Genomic DNA, 8,583 nt, shown 5'->3' on the forward strand with positions numbered 1-8,583 from the left:
TGATCAAAAGACAGAGACTTTCAGAAGAGTTTTTTAAGTGACCATTCATATGTCATTCATAATGGATTCACTTACAACAAAGGACCAAAAGATTAAAAATAAGGCAGGGGTTGTTGTCTTAGAGCCATTGAACTCTCAGTGAGTCACTGAATAAAATCCAAGGAGACTATGAACTTGGAAGGAAAAAATATGCCTTTATTTTCACTAACCTCTAACTAAAACTTAGCATTCCTGTTATTTATAAATGCAGACAACAAATCACAGAAATATTAGTGCATCTGTGACTTTGTCACCAATGTAAATCATAAATATTTTCATATCACTTTATCATAGTATCCTAAAATATCTTTTACTCCTATCACTACTTCAAAATCACAGTATTTGTTAAGCCAACTTAACATATATTCCACATCTTCTTTATCCACTCATCCATCGATGGACATTTGGGCTCTTTCCATACTTTGGCTATTGTTGATAGCCAACTTTTAGATCTTGCTGTTTAATACATTGATAAAAAACTAGATAGGGGCCCTTGGGTAGCTCAGTCAGTTGAGTGTCTGACTCTTGATTTTGGCTCAGGTCGTGATCTCAGGGTCGTAGGATCCCCGTATCAGTCCTGCATTGAGTGTGGAGCCTGTCTGGGATTCTTTCTCCTTCTGTCCCTCTCCCCCACTCATGTGCGCTCTGTCTCTAAAATAATTTTTAAAAATACATACCTTGTCTGAGAATTCAAGCTGGTGCAGCCACTCTGGAAAACAGTATGGAGGTTCCTCAAAAAACTAAAAATAGAACTACCCTACGACCCAGCAATTGCACTACTAGGTATTTATCCAAGGGATACAGGTGTGATGTTTCGAAGGGACACGTGCACTCCATGTTTCTAGCAACACTATCAACAATAGCCAAAGTGTGGAAAGAGCCTAAATGTCCATCGATGGATGAATGGATAAAGAAGATGTGGAATATATGTACAATGGAGTATTACCACCCAGCAATCAAAAAGAATGAAATCTTGCCATTTGCAACTACATGGATGGAACTAGAGGGTATCATGCTAAGCGAAATTAGTCAGAGAAAGACAAATATCATATGACTTCACTCATACGAGGACTTTAAGATACAAAACAGATGAACACAAGGGAAGGGAAGCAAAAAGAATATAAAAACAGGGAGGGGGACAAAACATAAGAGACTCTTGAATATGGAGAACAAACAGACGGTTGCTGGAGGGGTTGTGGGAGGGGGGATGGGCTAAATGGGTAAGGGGCATTAAGGAATCTACTCCTGAAATCATTGTTGCACTATATGCTAATTTGGATGTAAATTTATAAAAAAAATAAATTAAAAAAATACATACCTTGTCACAAATATTTTAACTATTCTGATAACTATTTCAATACAATTGGTTTGCATTATAATTCCACGCATTAAAAAAACCCATTATTTTGAAAAAGGTTCATAGGTCTCACTAGGCTGCCAAAGAGATCTATGGCAAACAAAGGTTAAGAACTCCTAAAATAAAGGGATTCCCAGGTTATTAGCATTAATTTCAGAAAAAGAAATTTTTTTAATTGTGAGAAACAAAAGGAACATTCTATATACTAAACTAATTGATAAATCAAAATGATATAATGATCACAAACATACATGCACCTAACAATATGTATTCAAAAAATAGAAACTGAGTAGAGATTACTTAAAAAAAATAAGATCTTTTTAGGCTCTTGGGTGGCTCCGTCAGTTAGGCATCTGATTCTTGATTTCAGCTCAGGTCCTGATCTCACAATTCATGATATCGAGCCCCGCGTCGGGCTCTGCACTCACAGTACGGAGCCTGCTTGGGATTCTCTCTCTCCCTCTCTCTCTTCTGCTCCCTCACTCGTGGTCTCTCTGTCTGTCAAAATAAATAAATAAACTTAAAAAAAAAGAATTAAAAAAAAGAGTACATTTATCATGATGAGCACTGAGAAATGTATAGAATTGTTGAATCACTGTATTGTGCACCTGAAACTAATATAACACTGTATGTTAACTATACTGGAATTAAAATTTAAAAAGTAATAAAAAATATAAAGCAAAAACTAATAGGAATACATGAGAAAATATGCATATATAAAATAACATGTATATACATGTATGTATAATGTATATACAATAAATAGAGATTTTAACAAATCAATTAGATACAAACAAAAAGGTAAAGTGTTTTGAATACCCTGATTAATAAGTTCAAAATATCATACAGAACTTTATGTCCAACATATGTCGAAAATGCACAAATTTTTCTGTACCTATGGAACATACACAAAGATCAACCATTTGCTAAGTCACAAAGATTGATAACATATCAGAAATTTCAAAGAAAATAATAGACTACCATAGGGACGCCTGGGTGGCTCAGTTGATTAAGCATCTGACTCTTGATTTCAGCTCAGGTCATGATCTCACAGTTCATGAGTTGGTGCCCCATGTGAGGCTCTGTGCTGACAGCACGGAGTCTGCTTGGGATTCTCTCTCTCCCTTTTTCTCTGCCCCTCCCCTGCTCACATTCTCTCTCTCTCTCTCTCTCTCTCTCTCTCTCTCTCTCAGAAATAATAAATAGACATTTCTAAAAAATAATAGAATACTATATATAACTTTAGGCCAACGATTTTGAAAATTTAGATGAAATTCTTTAATAAAACACACACATGCAGGGCACCTGAGTGGCTCAGTCAGCCAAGGATCTGACTCTTGGTTTCAGCTCAGGTCATGACCTCACAGTTCGTGGGTTCAAGCACACTGACAGTGCAGACCCTGCTTGGGATTCTCTCTTCCTCTCTTTCTGCCCCTCCTGCATGCTCTCTCTCTCCAAGTAAATAAATAAACTTAAAAAATAAATAAATAAAAATTTCTAAACACACACACACACACACACACACACACACACACACACACACACACAACTGGTTTACTAAAACTGACACAATAGAGCAAGAAGCAATAGAAAACGCAAATAGCTGTACAACATTTAAAGAAATTTGGGGCGCCTGGGTGGCTCAGTTGGTTAAGTGTCCAACTGCAGCTCAGGTCATGATCTCACAGTTCATGAGTTTGAGCCCCACATCGGACTCTGTGCTGACAGCTCAGAGTCTGGAGCCTGCTTCGGATTCTGTGTCTCCCGCTCTTTCTCTGCCTCTCCCCCGTTCGTGCTCAGTCTCTCTCTCTCTCAAAAATAAATAAACATTAAAAAAAATTTTTTTTAATAAATTAAATTAATAGTTTAATTTTTTAAAAGAAAACATGAGACTCAGGATGGTTTGACAGGAAAATTCTTCCAAAACATCAAGGAACAGACTATTCCAACCTTATACAAATTCATGCAGAGGCTAGAGAAGAGAGTTTTCAGACAATAATTGAAAAACTGATTCTAAAAGTTATACAGAAATACAAAGGCATGCAGGAAAAGGAAAAGGTAGGAATATTTGGCCTCTAAAAATCAATACCTATTATAACATTATAATAATAAAGACAGGTATGATATGGGTGTAAGAATGAAATGTTCACCAATAGAAAGTATTAGAGACAAAACGATTTCCACTCATATAAATTTGCAATTTGACATAGCTGGCATTGTGGATCCTTTGGGAGAGGAAGGAACATTCAATTAGTGGTGCTGGGATCATTGGATATCCCTATGCAAAAAATTAAATTGGACCCCTACCTTACACAAGAATTAATAAAAATTAATTCCAGATGAATGAAAGACTTAAAAGTGAAAAGTGAAACTCTGACACTTTTTAGAAAACATTCTTATACAAATCCTTTTAAGGATCCATGTATCTGATTTCACTAAGTCCTGCTACATTTCTCTCTGAAAGGCTGTACTAATTTGCAATCCCAGCAGCGGCACATAAGAGTTCCAGTCTCCCCTTATCTTTACCAATGCCTATCACCATCCTGCTTTTTTTTCTCTCTCTCTTTGCCATTCTGATAGGTATAAAGTAACATCTCGTTGTCTTAATTTCATTTCTGTGACTCTAAGGAGGTTGAGCAAATACCTCCTTGGTCATTTGTATTTTCCTTTCTGCAAATTGCCTATTGATATCCTTTGCCCATCTCTCTATAGACTTTCCTGTCCTTGTTGATTTGCCATGAGTTCCTTACATAATCACTATACTGTTTGTTTGCTGTCGTTCTAGCCTTTGAAAATATTTTCCCTCCCATTTTTCAACCTTCTGCCAGCTTTGTCTATGAAGTCTTTAACTGAACAAAACTCTTTAATTTTTTTGTGTGCGGCTAACTTTGAAGCAGTGAAGATTTGGACAGAAGTTCTTTCTATCCCTATTTCTTCTGTAAAATACCTGATCAAGTCTTTTGCCTACCATACTATTAGGATATATGTGGATGTGTGCACCCAGTTCCAACATTGAGGATGGGGTGTTCCCCACACATCCAACAACAAGCAATTCTCAGACTCCAGTTGGGCGTCCTGCAATTCAGCTCAATTCTGGCACTCTCTGCCTGGAGATCGCATCAGATTCCAGGTTACAGGTTACAGATTACAGGTTAAGGGTCCAGTACTACAGGACAGCACCCTGCCCTCCCAATTTCAGGCAACAGTTGCAAGTCCAGATTGTCACCTGTACTTCTGACCAACCAGCTACAGATGGAAGGTTCCAATGACCCCTCTGTAGGTTCCATTGATTTGCTAGAGCAGCTCACAGAACTCAGAGAAATATTTAACTTACTAGATCACCAATTTATTATGAAAGGATACAGCCAGATGGAAGAGATACCCAGGACAAGGTATGAGGAAGGGACGTGGGACTTCCATGTCCTCTCCAGGTGAGTCTCCACGTGTTCACCATCTCAGAAGTCTCCAAACTCCTTCCTTTTGGGTGTTTATGGACACTTCATTATATAGCTTGATTAAATAATTGGACATTAGTGACTGATTCAGCCTCCAGCCCCTCTCCTTTCCCTGGAAGTCAAGGGGTAGGACTGAAAGTTTCAACTGTCCAGTTGTGAGGTTGGTCCCCTGGCATGCAGCCCTCATCCTTGGGTAGGGTCCAAAAGTCACCTCATTAATATAACCAAAGACACCTCTCATCACTTAGGAAATTCCAAGGGTTTCTGGAGCTCTGTGCCTTGTGCCCAAAACATCAAATTAATATTTCTTACTTTTTTTAAGAGAGAGAGAGAGACAGAGTACTAGTAGGGGAGAGGCAGAGAGAGACACGCACACAGAAAATGAGGCAGGGTCCAGGCTCCGAGCTTTCAGCACAGAGCCCGATGTGGGGCTCGAACTCGTGAACTGCGAGATCATGACCTGAGCCAAAGTCGGACACTGAAACGACTGAGTCACCCAGGTGCCCCCATATTTCTTATTATAAATGAAAATATTACAGGATGCTTGCCATTTTTCTACTGATTTTAGGAAATTGTGATGTATTATGGATACCTAATGCTTCTGGGGGAGGGTGTTAGTTGCCCTACATTTCTGGTCTACCCTATGCATGGACTGAGCCCACTCCTGTGCCCAGGGTACGCTTAAGGCAGGAAGCCATGGGCATGTCCAGGAACCGCCCACTAAAGCTGGAGGCAACAGCTGAGGTGGCAAAGGGGGTTTAGCACTGACAGCACCTGCTATGCTCACTATATTAGGTTTCCTAGGGCCGCCCCAACAAAGGACCACAAATGGGGCTGCTTGAACAACAAAACTTTATTCTCTCACAGCTCTAGAGGCTAAGGGTACAAAATCAAGGGGTTGAGAGGTTTGGTTCCTTTGCAGGCCTGTGAGAGAGACTCTGTTCCCCTGCTTTCTGGTGATGACCAGCGGTCCTTGGCAGTCCTTGGCCTGTCACTGCACCATTCCAACTCTCCCTCCATCTGTACAGGGTGTTCTCCCAAGCCTCTATGTGTTCACATGATCATCTTCTTATAAGGAAACCAGTCATCTGGGATTAGGGGCCCACCCTACTTCCATGTGGCCTTATCTTAACTAACTACATCTCCAGTGACGTTATTTCCAAGGACAGTCACATTCTGAGATACTGGAGGTTAGGATTTTAACACCTCCATTTGGGGCAACACAATTCAAACCATCACACCTACTTTGTCCACTGTGAACATCACCCATCACTTAATACTCCTCTGAGTCTCGATTTGTTTTTTTCTCCTAAAGCTGTTGCCAGGGACATGACGGCTCCCGGCCCTGTGACTCCCGAGGTGCCCTTTGAACCATCACAGCCCCCAGTCATTGAGGGCTTAAACCCCACTGTCTGCAGCACTCCAGAGAGCTTCGAGGAAAAGTTCCTTCACAAGACACGAGAACCCAGTGGTACCCATAGGCTGCCTGGGCGCGGTGGCTGCCCTAACCTATGGGGCCAGAGTCCCGGCTGTCAGCTCTCAGCTCTCAGCTCTCAGCTCATGACGCACACCCAGATCATGGCCCATGGTCGCAACCATTTTGCTGGGTCTGGCTGCATCTGCTATGAGGTCTGGATCCTGAGCCCGAGACCTGGCCTCCTTGAAAGTTCCCCAGAGATCATTCCCAGCCCCAGGAGCAGCCACCAGTCCTGCCACCTGACTTATTCCCTCATCTTCCCTGACAAGTAAGTCCCTGCGTCAGTCCGGGAAGAGGTGGCCAACTGTGTAACTGACACATGTTTTTTCAGGAATCTCAGATTCGGTTCAGCTTGGGTGTTGCATACTTCTGTTCACTTTCTCCACTTCCTACTTAATAGACTGATCCACTTGTGTGTAAAAAAAAAAAGTATTCCTCTTCATCTCCTGTCATTTGGGAAGCTTTCTCCAACCCACCTACCCACCACTCCCTCCAGACAACAGGTATTCAGTATGGCCACGGGCCCCAGTATCTACTCGTGTATTAGGGTGTTTTACACCTGTCCACTGACTTGTCTGTCTCCCTCCCTGGACCGCGAAGTCCTCCAAGACAGTTTCCAAGTCTCGCTCACCTCCCATTCCCTAGCGCCCTGCACAGGGCCCGGCACACAGTCCTCGTGATAATATGAACTAACACTAGTTGAGCACTTACTATGTGCCAGTCAATGTACTAGGAGTTTTACATTGATTACCTTGCTTTACATTGATTACCATTGATTTACATTGACTTTTTACAACAACCCTAGGAAGTAGTATGTTAGTCTAGAGGCCATGGGATTGCCAGAAACAAAACTCAACCAAGCTTACGCAAGAAGCGAATTTATTGGTTCAGTTGAAAGGAAGTCTGGAAGTGTGTTCATGGCCAAATCCAGACACCCAGAGAAAAATCAGGGTGTTCCCCCCTCCATCTCTCAGCTCTGCTTTTTTCCACATGGCTTCACTTTACAAGTAAGCTTTCTCTACCCAGGGGGCAGTCTAGCTGTCAGCAAGAATCAGATCCTCCTAGTTGAGGAACCATGGCGGGAGAAACCATCAGCTCCCACTGCTCAGCTGGAAAGCGAGGTCTGACTGGCTACCCTGTGCCAACTGCCTACACCTAACAGGCAGTGTAACACGGTGACTAGCAGCCCACCAGATGGTCTCCCCCACAGGAGCCACAGTGAAAGAAACGGGAAACCTTCTTGAGCAGAATGGGATTCCGGCACCATGATCCACCATAATGGGTACCACTCCCACCCCTTGTATAAGGAGGCTAGAGGGGCCCCGAGTGATGAGCCATCCTGCCTAGATGCACAACTGGTAATAAGAGGCAGAAGAAGGATTCAAACTGTCTGGTCTGATGCCAAGAACTTCCCCCCACCCCAACACTGGTCCATTATGCCGGTTCTCCGTGAGTTCTGGCACAGACCAGAGCGCACGATTCATTCAGATGGAGGCAAACAGACTCGGGTTTGAGATCCCCTTCTGATCTCCGTGAGCTCAGGTGCCCTCATCAGTAAAATATGGGCAGCAAAAACCTACCTTGTGGTGAGGATTGCATGAAATAATTCAAACCATGCATTTAGCACAGGGTCTGGAACGTGCAAAGAGCTTAGTAAGAGTTAGCTGTTACTACGAGTAACTATTCGTTGAGTGAAGAAGTGAGTTGATGGCATCTGAGCTCTAATGGAGGGACTGGGTGGCTCCCCTCACAGAGGAAAGGCTTGCGGTGGGGGGAGGGCTTTGGCCCTTGACAATCTCCACCACCACTCAAAACACCTCTCTCAGAGGGGCGCCTGGGTGGCTCAGTCAGTTAAGCCTCCGACTTCGGCTCAGGTGATGATCTCACGGTTTGTGAGTTCGAGCCCTGCGTTGGGCTCTGTGCTGACAGCTCAGAACCTGGAGCCTGCTTCAGATTCTGTGTCTCCCTCTCCTCCTGCCCTCTCCTGCTTTGTCTGTCTCTCAATAATAAATAAAATGTTAAAAAAAAAAAAAACCACCCTTCTTAGATACTCCTATTCTTTGTGCTGGGCAATTAACTTCTCCTAATTTTATGTGGAGTGGAAATTAAAGCATGGTTAGAAAATGTTAATATGATTGACCTAAAACTTAGCTCTATACCTGTTTCCAGGCCCACTCTCCCCTTTCAGATGGCCACTCCAAGCCCCTTCTGTAAGGAATTCTAGAACTACTGCTGGCTCTCCCAAAACCCATACA

The sequence above is a fragment of the Puma concolor genome, chromosome C1 (genome assembly GCF_028749965.1).
Source record: "Puma concolor isolate L17-30 chromosome C1, mPumCon1.1.hap2, whole genome shotgun sequence".
In the NCBI taxonomy this organism is placed as follows: Eukaryota; Metazoa; Chordata; class Mammalia; order Carnivora; family Felidae; genus Puma; species Puma concolor.